Below are 11,934 nucleotides of genomic sequence, written 5' to 3'. Positions count from 1 at the left end.
AAACTTTGGCTTTCTTTTCCTAAAACCACGCTGAATCAGGCCTGGCTGTAGAGACAGCTGTTCTGGCAGGCAGCTGGCTGGAGCAGGGGCTGCGGTGCTGATAAATGCATTATGCTAAAGGCTACTGCCTTTGCTGCCATTCTGCTGTACCTTCAGGATACCTTCTATCCTTCAAGCATTTGGGGTTTTGAATTAAATTCTCCATAGTTATTACCAGCAGCAGGAGGAGTCCTTTTGCTGTGCTGCTGTTTCCCCAACCACTGTGTGACAGCCTGAGGTTGTTCACATGCTTGGTTTCCTCCAGCCCGGTCTGATGACCAGGTCTTCTCCTCTAGCCTGGCTGATCCCAAACAGATCAGCTTTCTGGCTGAGCTGCTACCTTCCTACCTCCCCACTGTTTTCCAGTGTATTTAACCACTCTCCTTTGGGGAGTATACCTTGTCTGACCCCACATCTGCAGCCACCTTGTCTGACCCCACAGATGTTTTCCTTTAGGAGGTTCTCTCTTTAATGGGACACCTCCTCCAAACAGCCCCTTGCTTCTAAGTGAGGTTGCAGTGCACAGTCTCATGGTGGAGGACTCCTGAGCAGCGAGAGTCTCTGTGGGAGACTCTGCTCCCTATGAGGGCGCATTGCAGAGCTTCAGAACCAGGAGGGATTTGGGCTGTGCTGGGGGCAGTGTATGCTGCCAGCTTGGTATTCTGCCACTTCCTGGCACCACCTGGCAGGTGCTTTGGGTGCTATGAATCTCACATGTGGAAGCTTATGTATGAGTGAATCTTCTCTTTGGCCAATGGGGATTTATTCCAGCTAGTCATTAGAATGTAAGGCACTGGTCGTTTCACACTACAGATAATGCCTATGGTAGGTCATCTAAAGGGCCCCTGAAGTTGCCATCATTTCATGGATCATAAGGGAAGATGAAGATAACTAGTTCAGCTTTGGAAGTATCAAAGATGTCTCATACTAGGTGAGATGTGGTATCCCACATAGGATGTGATTCATCCATGATTGTATATATTGGCACTGACTGTGCCTTAGTTGTCTTTCCAGCCTCCCATCTTTTCATTTGGCAAGAATTGTTCCAATACCTCATCTTACAGCACGGGTGACTGTCTGAGGGGAGCATAGCAGACATCGGCCAGACAAAAGCCTTCACTTTTATACTTAGTGTTCACTGCTATTCAGTACAGAGTGGTAGTGTATACACAAATAACGTACTCAGCATTTAAAGGAAGAAGATCTGTTTTGATCTCCTGCAAGACCTGAGAGGAGCAGGGATTTCATTAAGTTGTAGTGCCTCCATTTGCTCTCTGGTCATATTTATCTCACAGTTCATATAGTTGCATGCAGACTCTCACTTTGTCCCTTGCACCCAGCAAACAAATGACAGCAAACAAACTGGGAGATCACCAGCCCACCAACAAGTCTGCATGATATCATCCCCTGCTTTCTGCTGCAGGGAAAATTCCATACTTCCTACAGTAGAGATATCTGAAGGACTAAAATGTAATTACAGTTCCACCTGGGGCTTGGTCAAGCTCCATCTGTTTCTCTGCGATGATGATATGAACATTACAGCTATGAACTGTTCCACGAGCTGATACTTCAGTATGGCTAAGCGACCAACTTCTTGTCTGCTCCTTTCGTGAGAGTCATTCTGGTTTTCATAGGCACTTTCATACAAAGTCCAAGGAAGCCACAGGTAGTCTTGGCACTGATTTAAGTAGGTTTAAATTAGGACCCAACATAAAAATTCTCTCTTTAGAAGGCAGGATGTGAGGAGTGAGGAGCTATGAGTGGCTTAATCATTACATTTACTCAGCTTTATGAGTAATGTCTGTGTCAGTTAACAAGTTTTATTAACAATATAGTGACCTTGAAAACTCTACATCTGACTAACTCATTCTATTTTATGAGTAAGTGCTCTACATATTGAGCGAGGATGTAATTGAAAAGATGTTGTATAAGGGGACTTGAAGCTTAAAGTGACTAAAATAATATATGGATTGTAATTTCATTTGAAACTGATATAGTTTTTAAATATTGAAAGAATACCTTAAATTACAGAAATTAAGGGTGGCAATATAGTATTGCTATCAGGTAAAATACACATGTATAGTGAAGTGACTATTAGTCTGTTAATCATAGGCATTATGTGCTGGGTAGCATAGAATTATTCCAGCACTGGAAACTGTTAAATGTAGATGTGATGAATTTGGGGTCCGCAATTTGCTGAGTTCTGAATTCTGTATGACAGTGAAAATGGAATCCACAAAACACATTGATTGTAATGCTAACACTGTTGCAAGTCCTATTTTACATGAAGTGAGGCTTGCAAGATGCTCCATGAAGGCAGGGGTAGAGAGCGGAACAATGGCTGAACAGCCATGAGGCATGCCTATGAGTTGCCACATCAGTGGTAGGGAGCAGTGGTACATCTCACTGCAGCCCACTCGGAAATCTAACCACCCCTTCTTTCTGCCCCCAAAATGTCACTTATCGCTGAGCTAAATCAGCGTGTCTACTTAGCCATTTAAGTTCTTTCTCTTCCTCAAAAACTGTTATATGCCATAGCACAGGTGTGATATATGCAGTGTGATCACACCTCCCAAGATACATAGCTGGCCTGCCTGCTGCTGCTGAAGCCAATCTTTGCACCACTCAGCTAAATACCATACCCTTTCTTTGAGAAATGAATACCCCTACATTTGTCTGTACATGCATGTTGTATTCTGCCCTGCAGTTCGTAGCTGTCATCAGTGTGGCAAACTATATGCGTCTGTAAGTCTACGTGGTTGAGCACCATGACCCCACTTCTCCTCGATGGCATAATTAACCTGACAAACACACACTAAGACACAAGTGCACGTGAGGCTGACCTTTCAAAAGATTTCTTAGTTCCAAAATAAATGTGAAGGATATCCCTGCTTAAAAGCTTAAGAACTGTTCCTTTTCCTGTTCCCTCATGCATGAGTACAGTAATGACACAGCATTTCCCAACCACAACACAACTCCACAGCCTTGGATTGTTCTTTGCTGTCCGGCCTCCTCTCCTCTTTTTCAGAGATCTAGCATAAGGCCTTTGGGGCTCGCTTCCTGATGGAGGGGCTGACCTGAGGCGAAATATTTCTGTTCTGTGGAACTTGCTGTAGGGTAAAGATCACAATGGTTCACCACTCTTTGTACCACAGTCTGACCAAATGTCTATCTGGAAACCAAGAAGAGCCCCAGTTACCTGGTGCTGCTGTTGGGGGGGGTGGAAAAAAAAAGAAGGAAAGAAGAGAGAGAACTCCACTATGAAAGATGTGTGGGAAGGATGAGACAGAATCAAGAAAACCCGGGAAGTAGAAGGAACTTTCTTTACAAGGCTACTCAAAATAGCATGCATGTGACTGAGATCTCTCTATCTGCTAACTCTCCTTGGGCTCCCATTATAAACAGAGGTGAAGTCTGTACATCTGATGGAGCCTGGGATGCATTTTATCTCCTGCTAAACCCCTTGAATTGCACCACAAAGTATTAATTTCTCTTGAATATAAAGGGAGTTAAGGTGAATAGTTCAAACATCGACACTGACCTTGTGGTTGTCTAAAGCTTAACTCAGTTGTATAACTTCTAGGGTTATAATTTAAATTTTTAATATTCCATAATTACTATTTTCCATTTTAATCTTCTTATCTTGAATAAGCTTTAAACACTTAATAGATCTTGAGACAATTAACTAAGAGAGGTTTGGGAGAGTCTCAAACTTGTGCTAATTCAACCAGTCTGCCATCATAATGAGAGTAAAGTCTTTGTTTATAGTTCTGCGTTGTGACTCCAGTTCCTTCACAGCCTGCCTGCTTTCTCCCAGGCCCCTCCTTGAGTCCTGCTCTCCTGCCCCACAGAGACTGCACTGGCTGCAGCCAGGACACCTCTGTGAGCACAGATGGTCATGGCAACACTCGGCTTCATCTCCTGCCACAGGTCTTCAAGCTCTCACTTATACCATACTTGTATGGTATAATGTCCAGCCAAAGTAACTGAGATGGAAAAATAGTTTGTGTGTGTATACATATATCTCTATAATTACAAATATAATACATTTGAATGCACACCTAGGCACACTTACACCACCCCACCTAGCCATCCTTGATTTTTCTCCTAGAAGATACCCAAAGATGTTGACATATAAAGCAGTTGTTTTAAAAATACAAACAAAAGCTCAAAAAGAAGGATAATAGAACTGCATGTTAACTTTATTGTTCCGCTGATGTACTCCATTACACACGTAGCTGCATATCCATTAGGATATACCTTCAGTATTGTTCCTGCAGTTCTCCAGGCTTTGTTTGATCGTGTAAGATGACAGTCAGACCCTGCACATTGAATGGATGCTACATTGGAAAAGTGTGACTCAGAATGAAGTGCTATCAGGGCGGTTTTCTGTGTTATATCTGCTAAAGTGAGTCATTATGGAGTGAACTACTTCTCTTTGCAAGCAGACCTTTAGACAAGAGACTATGAAACACCCAGAAGCTCTGCTCTAGAAATCCTTTCACAAAAAAAGAAGTCAGTCTACTCCATTCTGCTCCGACATGCAATGCTAATCCAAGCTTCTTCTGTACCAGCATTTTTTCCCAAAGTAGAGGAATGATTTGGTGGTGTTAACATTTCTATTCACAGTAGAGGTTTCAAATGTGCAACATTCTTCTGCCTTCTGTACGCACATGTTACAGGTGCCTAAGCTATTGCTGCTGTAGTGTATGTTGTTGCTGGCAATTTACTATGTTTCTAAGACCTTATTAAAAACTGTTAAGGTTCACCATATACAGCAGCAGCCTAAAGATAACTCAAATGTTGGAGTTACAAGACAACTTACACATTCAACCTGAATTTAAACCTAAAAGGAATCTGATCCTTTTTCCAAGTAAGGGAATATGTGGAGAAAATAATGTAGAAACCTCAGCTCTGCCCCGCTAGCAACAGTGATCCAACTTCCTTCCTCCTGGCAGAGCTCCTCCAAGACATCTGTTCTCAGAGCTGACACACAGCGTGTCGCCATTAGGGGAGGACTAAGGAGAGCTGGAAAATAAAGAGCCTGTTCCATGGAGAGCATCCTTGCTTGCTTACGTGTTTCTTCTCAAATTTAATTAAAAAACCTCAGTTCATTGACTGCAGGCTGGAGATCTCAGCAATGTTGGTGAACTGAGGAGAGAGATCATCTCTTTGTTTGCCCAGGTGTATGTCAGGATTGAAAGAAGCTCTTACTGAGGGAAAGGTATGTCAGTACATCAGGGTATCTGAGCCATTGTCCTGGCATGGTAAGTGTCCTCTGCAGCTCAGCTTTTGCGCTTTGATACGTTGCTTTCAGAAAAGCTTTTACAAATCTTCCTGTGGGTATTGCTGCTATGTCCTGCTAGGCCAGAACATTACATGGCATCACTTCTGTTTCTCCAAGAGAACACCTCGGAATTCAACAGCAGAATGGAAAACTGGCCTTAACGTGCACCTAAGGACCATTTTTTGATAGGGAGAGAGATGAAGGATAAGCCTCACTTATGGTTTGCACCTCTGTGGTTGAACCAGAAACACATTTCTTCCCTCTCCTTCTCCCTCAACACCTTTAAATAACAATTTAGGAAAACATCTGAAACAGCTGTTTGATGGAAGTGTACATCTGTAGTTTCCTTAATTAAATGCAAGGACTGTTGTAGGTAGAAAGTCAGCTTTAATTTATACAAGGTTATATGAATTAAATAGCTGCAAAGAGGATTGTGAAAACATGAAACTCAAAGGTTGAAACATCAAAAGGTAGTTAAAGCTTGTGGTTTTGCATGACCCGAGAGAAGGAGCAGCCATATCAAAGTAACTGAGGAGGATACTTCCATGGCAGAGGAGCAGCTAACTCCTACCTGCAGAAGCACATACACACAGCCCACTTTTTGTCAACAAGGTTTCCCGGGGTCCCTAGGTGTTCTGTTTGAATGCTGTCACTGCATTCACAGCTTCAGGCACAACAAAATCCACTGCAGGGTGTGCTTAATCCTTCAGAGGAGCTTGAAACACCCCAAAGCCTGTGCTTTCTTACAGTCTTAGAAACCTTCATACACATCCATTCCTGCCCCACTGCAGGTTTCGAAGAGCCCTCAATAGGCTGGTGAGAGAATCCTTGCTTCCTTCTCCTCTTCCAGTAGCACTGGTGTCTGGGGAATAAGAGTATGGGCAATCTTCACTGTTTCACACAGGAGTCAGCATAACCTGGGTGAGTATCCAGGCCATTTAAAGATATGAAACTCTACTGTCCCTGTCCTTTCTTATACAGCTGGGGCATTGTTGGCGCTGGTTACTGAAATTCTAGAGTCTCTGAACTGCTATTTTTCCAACACTACTTTTAAAATAAAACACCATAAACATTTCAAATTTAATGTCTAGTTTAAGTGTTCCTCAAACTCTATTAAAGTTATGTGAAAAACAACAGCATCTCCAACACCAGTGGCTGTGTCAATTAGTAAAGGAAGATATTTTAAGCAGAATTCTCCATGGGAGGCTCCATTTTTCCATTAGAAGCTTCCGTCTCCTTGATTATCTCCGTCTGCACTTCTGTTTGTAATTCTTCTCATTTGCCAAGAATATCATTAATTTTACGCACCAGATATGTGATGAAGAGACTAATCAGGGGTAAACTGATCTAGGTCTCAATAGGAAGCCACAAGAGTGCTGGGATATAGATTAGTCTGCAGAAAACAGTGCTGAGTGTGAGACCAGAAGCGAGTAGTTAACTATGTGGCTGTGTATGTCATACAGCTGTCTCTTACCGACGTATTTATTCTTGCTCTGAGCCTACAGTAATGCAACTTCACTGGGAGGCTACAAATGCACCATGTGAGCATAGCCAAGAAAATAATGACATTGGGCCCAGCACTTTTCCATCCAAAGATCTGGAAAACTTTGATCATTCATTAGGCAAGGAAGAGTAATATCGGAATACTTTCCATTGTACTAAAAATAATTCAAAAGCCCAGAAACAAATTCTGCAGCCTGCCACCAGAGTGTTCCTCCCAAGAGCCATGGCTGTATTTACAAGCTTGGTTTGGAAGGTGTCTGTCCACCCATCTGTCCCTTGGAGCCAGGGGAAGTAGTCTCCTCCACACTGTGTTGTCTTGTTCTCTTTGCAGAATTGTTGCATTCAGGTTTGAATCTGAAAGCCTTTTCTGATTCTGTGTCAGCACTGCTGTATGAAGTCTTCGTGAAGTTTTCTTGATTCCTCGTATTCTGATGGAAATTTAGGGGCAGGAGGCTAGTGTGCTGCAAATTAACTCATTGTACTTGACTTTTCTCATAGTAAACTACATATCATTCCCGACGTGCCCATGAGGCTCACCTTGTGCTATGCTGAAAACTGTTATTTATTCTGATTATTTGTTTCATAAACTGTGCATCTAATTCTGGTAAAGAGAAAGGGAGGGAGGGAGGGAGGGAGGAAGGAAGGGAGGGAGGGAGGAAGGGAGGAAGGGAGGAAGGGAGGAAGGGAGGGAGGAAGGAAGGAAGGAAGGAAGGAAGGAAGGAAGGAAGGAAGGAAGGAAGGAAGGAAGGAAGGAAGGAAGGAAGGAAGGAAGGAAGGAAGGAAGGAAGGAAGGAAGGAAGGAAGGATCAGAGAGGCAGAATTTTTCTTTGCTGAAGTACTGTCCAAAAAAATGCTGGATATAATGACTACTTTGTAGTTTCACAGTCTCACATTTAAAATGATTGTTATATACTACCAAGAAGAAGGCTGAGTGATATATTTTTCCTGAGTTATGCTTTTTAATAATAAAAGGAGAAACACTTACAGTTTACTGCTTCCTACTTAAAGCCATTGCATTCCAAGAGTTGAAAACCCAGGCTGTAAGAAGTAGGAAATCCCAGCTGCATAGAGGTGCTTAAGGCAATGGCCCATTTCAAATGGACAGTATCCAAAGTGAGTTTGTGATGCACAGCTGGTGCACAAGTTCCAGGTGATCATTCAGTCCTTGGTGATGTAGGGCACAGCAGCGAGCAGGATACCAAGACTATAAAGGAACTAGCAAAATGCCATGGATTTACCTTACACCAACTAGATACTGCATTGGGTAGCCACATTTAATCCTAGTCTATATAAAATGAGTTGGTTGCATTGGATAAAAACAAGACAAGATCTACAAAATGAGACTTTTTCATCTTGTTTGCTCTGCATTTATTGCTAGCTGAATCAAGTGAGCCTAGGGGGATATCCAACATGAAAAAGGTTTGTTTTCTTGAAGGTTAAGTTCATTAAATCAAATGTTGACCTTTCAGAGTTTGCACTGGCAGAGCCTTTCTGCTCCCTGAACCACTAAGCTTAATCTGTCCATAGATCATACTTTTCCACAAACATCCCCCACTTTCCTGAAGATTAAATGCCCATCCATGCCCTCAGACTGTTTGCGTGTTCCATCAACACGCAAACAATGATAGAATGTCTATGAAACAAGTGTCACAACAACACGGCTTCAGTTCTAAATGAAATATTTTGCAAAATAAAACCATCTCTACCATCACAGATCTCCCGTATCGGCACAAGTATATGGTCATGAGAACATCTGCATGCGTTTACACATGTGCACAGATAAAACATATGTACAAAAAAGTATGTACAGACGCACTCAGGCATGTAAGAAGTTTTTTAGCTTGCTGCAATGGTTGGCCCTCACATGATGTTCCGTTAGCTGCAGCCTGAGATGAAGAGATTGCCAGCTGAATGGGGTCTTTTTATAGTGCTAGTCTGTGGGGAAATTCTTCAACAAAAATGTTTTTTTCTGATCACATTTGCAATTCATATATGCTATGAACAGGATTCTATTAATTGAACACTGAAACAAACACCCTATTATTGCATAAATTATTAATGACCTTCCTGCATCTAGAATTAATGAAAAAGTAATGCTCAGTATAGGCATGTCCTAAGAGTTTCTCACTGCTGTTTCTGTACAACTGCTCTTCAAATGGTTGTATTTTCCTAAGGATTTCTACATTTAGATGACAAATCAAGCTTCTCTAATTGCCAAATTGTATCTGCTCCTTCATCAAGAGACACCTCACAGAGCTTCTGAGTCAGAGTAACCAGGCAACCCTACGCCTCTAGACCGGGAGGCAAGGAAAACGCATACTCCCACAGCAAGAAAAAAAAAATCATTTCAATCTCTATTTAAAACTTTGTCATAATACATATGATGTTTGCTACAACTCGAACATTTAAAGGGCAATAAATTCCCAACCTCCCAAGATGTCCCAGCCAGAAGCTGAGGGTTTGCTTGCCAGTTCTTCTGAAATACTGGTGCTGGACAAAGTAGAGCTCCAATGGCCTCTGATCTGCTGCATTCTTACTTAGCAATGTGAAGTCATACCAGGGAGATTCCAACCTATTGCTGTTCTTGGGGAGAAATCCCCAAGAAATGGAGCTGAATTGTCAAAGCCAATCATTTATAGTACAAACTCCTGCAAGACCCAGTGATGACCTTCATCTGAGGGGAGCTGCATAAGCTCAGAAGCTGTGCTTTGAGACTGTGAAGTTTATTCAATGAGCTGCCAAAGACCCCAAAATTATATTTATTAAAACAAAATAAAACAAACAAAAAAACCCAACAAGAAACAGCCACAATCCAATAATAACAACAACCCCAAACAGCCTTACAAATAACTATTTATATGCGTATCTTGGACTACCGAGTGCTCTGCTTGTCATCCAGAAGAGTAAACTTCCTTGCAGGTCTCATGTTTACCGCTTGTTGTCTTGGGAATCTCTCTGTTTGCTCCTTGCTTTGCTTTACTGCTGGCTTCACTCCACTTTGCTTCTTCTCTAAAATGCTCTTGCCCAAGAAGGAGCAGGGAGACTTGGAGCAGGATTTGCTGTGCCCAGTCCCACTACCTACCCTACCTGGGAAGGCAGCCAGCTCCATATAGACTGACACTGAGCCATAGACCTCAGCTTCATTGATTTCTCTGGAATACAAATGGATATTTCCACCATTTGCTGCAGATAAAGGTATTTTGAAGTTTTTTTAAGATAGACTTTTAAGTTAAACTACTCTTGGAGTCAGAATTGTAGAATCATAAAATCATTAAGGTTGGAAAAAACACCGAGAGCATATAGTCCAGTTATCAACCCATGCCTGTAACCTCTCTAGACCATGTTACTCAGTGCCACCTCTACCCTTTTCTTGAACGTCTCCAGGGATGGCGACTCCACCACCTTCCTGGGCAACCTTTGCCAGTGCCTCACCACTCTTTCTGAGCAAAATTTTTCCTAATATCCAACCTGAACCTCCCCTGGAGAAACGTAAGGCCATTACCTCTCATCCTATCACTGTTACCTGAGAGAAGGGGATGAAGTCCACCTTTGAGGCATAAGAAACGTAAATGGGGCATAAATGGGTGATCTTTCATTTCGTAGAGCCTTTGGAAGCACACTGGATTCACGTCTTGGTGTTGTGTGAAGAATCACAGCGTGGAAATACTGTGATACCAATACCTTAAGCTCAGGGTGGGAGACTGCTTGCTGCAGGAGCATGGAAGTGAGAGGAGAGAGCACCTAGAGGGCAATGCTATGACTGGCTCAGGATGAGGGAATGTGCTGGGTGCCTGGCAGCCAGGCCGAGCCCAGGGTTGGCAGAGCTGGGTGGAAGCAAGCTCAGCCTTGGGAACGTGGCCTGGCTGGTGGAGCGATGGAGCTGTCAGTGAAGGACACGGGCCTTGTCCCCACGCTTGGGCTGCCTGGATGCAGCCTTGTGTCTCCCAGCATGGGCACAGCGGCACCGCACGCAGCGTAACATTGTTTAGCATTCGAGATTAAATTCAAAGGACGTTCCCACAAAACTGTGTTTTGTAAAATGTATGGTCTTACATAGGGAGGCTGATATTTATAGGAAGGTTTCCAAGATAAAAAGAGTGGCTGAGCTCCACCTGGTGCTGCTTCTGCGCCTCTGCCTCCACCACTCGGCCCTGCAGCCCTGTGCAGTGAGCCCCCGGTGCTGGCTGCTATTTCCACCCGCCCTGTTGTGAGAGCACAAACGGTATTTTAAATGAAAGAGTTGTAAGGGAAAAATGTCCTACCAGATTTCTACAGGTATCTGTTGATCCATTTCTAGCATGGCATCAATTTAAGTGTTCACAAGAGTTATGGCACTACAAAATCCTACTTAGCAACTAAATAACATTACCCCAGCTTTGGGGGATCAGCAAACAGTTAAAGCTTCTTTTAAATAAAAGTCTTTCAATACTAATATGATGTTCATCCAGGAACTTAAAACCAAACTCTCCCAAACCTTCTGACTAGAGTGGAGAATTTAAAGAGTGATTTATTTTTAAGTGTGCTAAATTCTCAGCATTTCCCAATGAAATGTTCAGCATTCAAAAAAGCAGATTAGTCAGATCAGTAGGTATTTGCGATAGTGCAATTTCTTTATCTATAATTAACTGCTATGTAAAAAGTTCCCCCAAGTGGTTTCCAAGCCCATTACAACATAAAGAAAAGCACATGGATGGCTGTGGAGGAAAAAAATGCCTGTATTTACGTGATGGCTGCAAAATAATATAGGAGAGAGGTGCAGAGTGAGTGAGTGAGTGAATACATAAGGATAAACACCAGCTATGCTTTTCCATGAAAGCTCATCACATTGGACAAAAACAGAGCATTTACAGCTTCTGCCCTTGTCCCTGCAAATAAATACTAGCAAAAAAAGTTTGATGTACAGGATAACGTCTGCAAACAGACAAGAAGTCCCACTGTTTGTGGGCAGTGAGAGGAATGGAAGGTTTAACTGTAGCTTTACAGGTCTCTAGAAGGTGATCATCTTGTTTGATGTGGTGGTTGGATAACAACCACCACATTTCCCACTGCCATAAAATCATCTTCACCAACAAGATAAGATGCAAAGAGAAAACAGGCAGCATCTG

The sequence above is a fragment of the Gallus gallus genome, chromosome 2 (genome assembly GCF_016699485.2).
Source record: "Gallus gallus isolate bGalGal1 chromosome 2, bGalGal1.mat.broiler.GRCg7b, whole genome shotgun sequence".
NCBI classification, from domain to species: domain Eukaryota; kingdom Metazoa; phylum Chordata; class Aves; order Galliformes; family Phasianidae; genus Gallus; species Gallus gallus.
Note: the sequence above shows the minus strand (reverse complement) of the source record.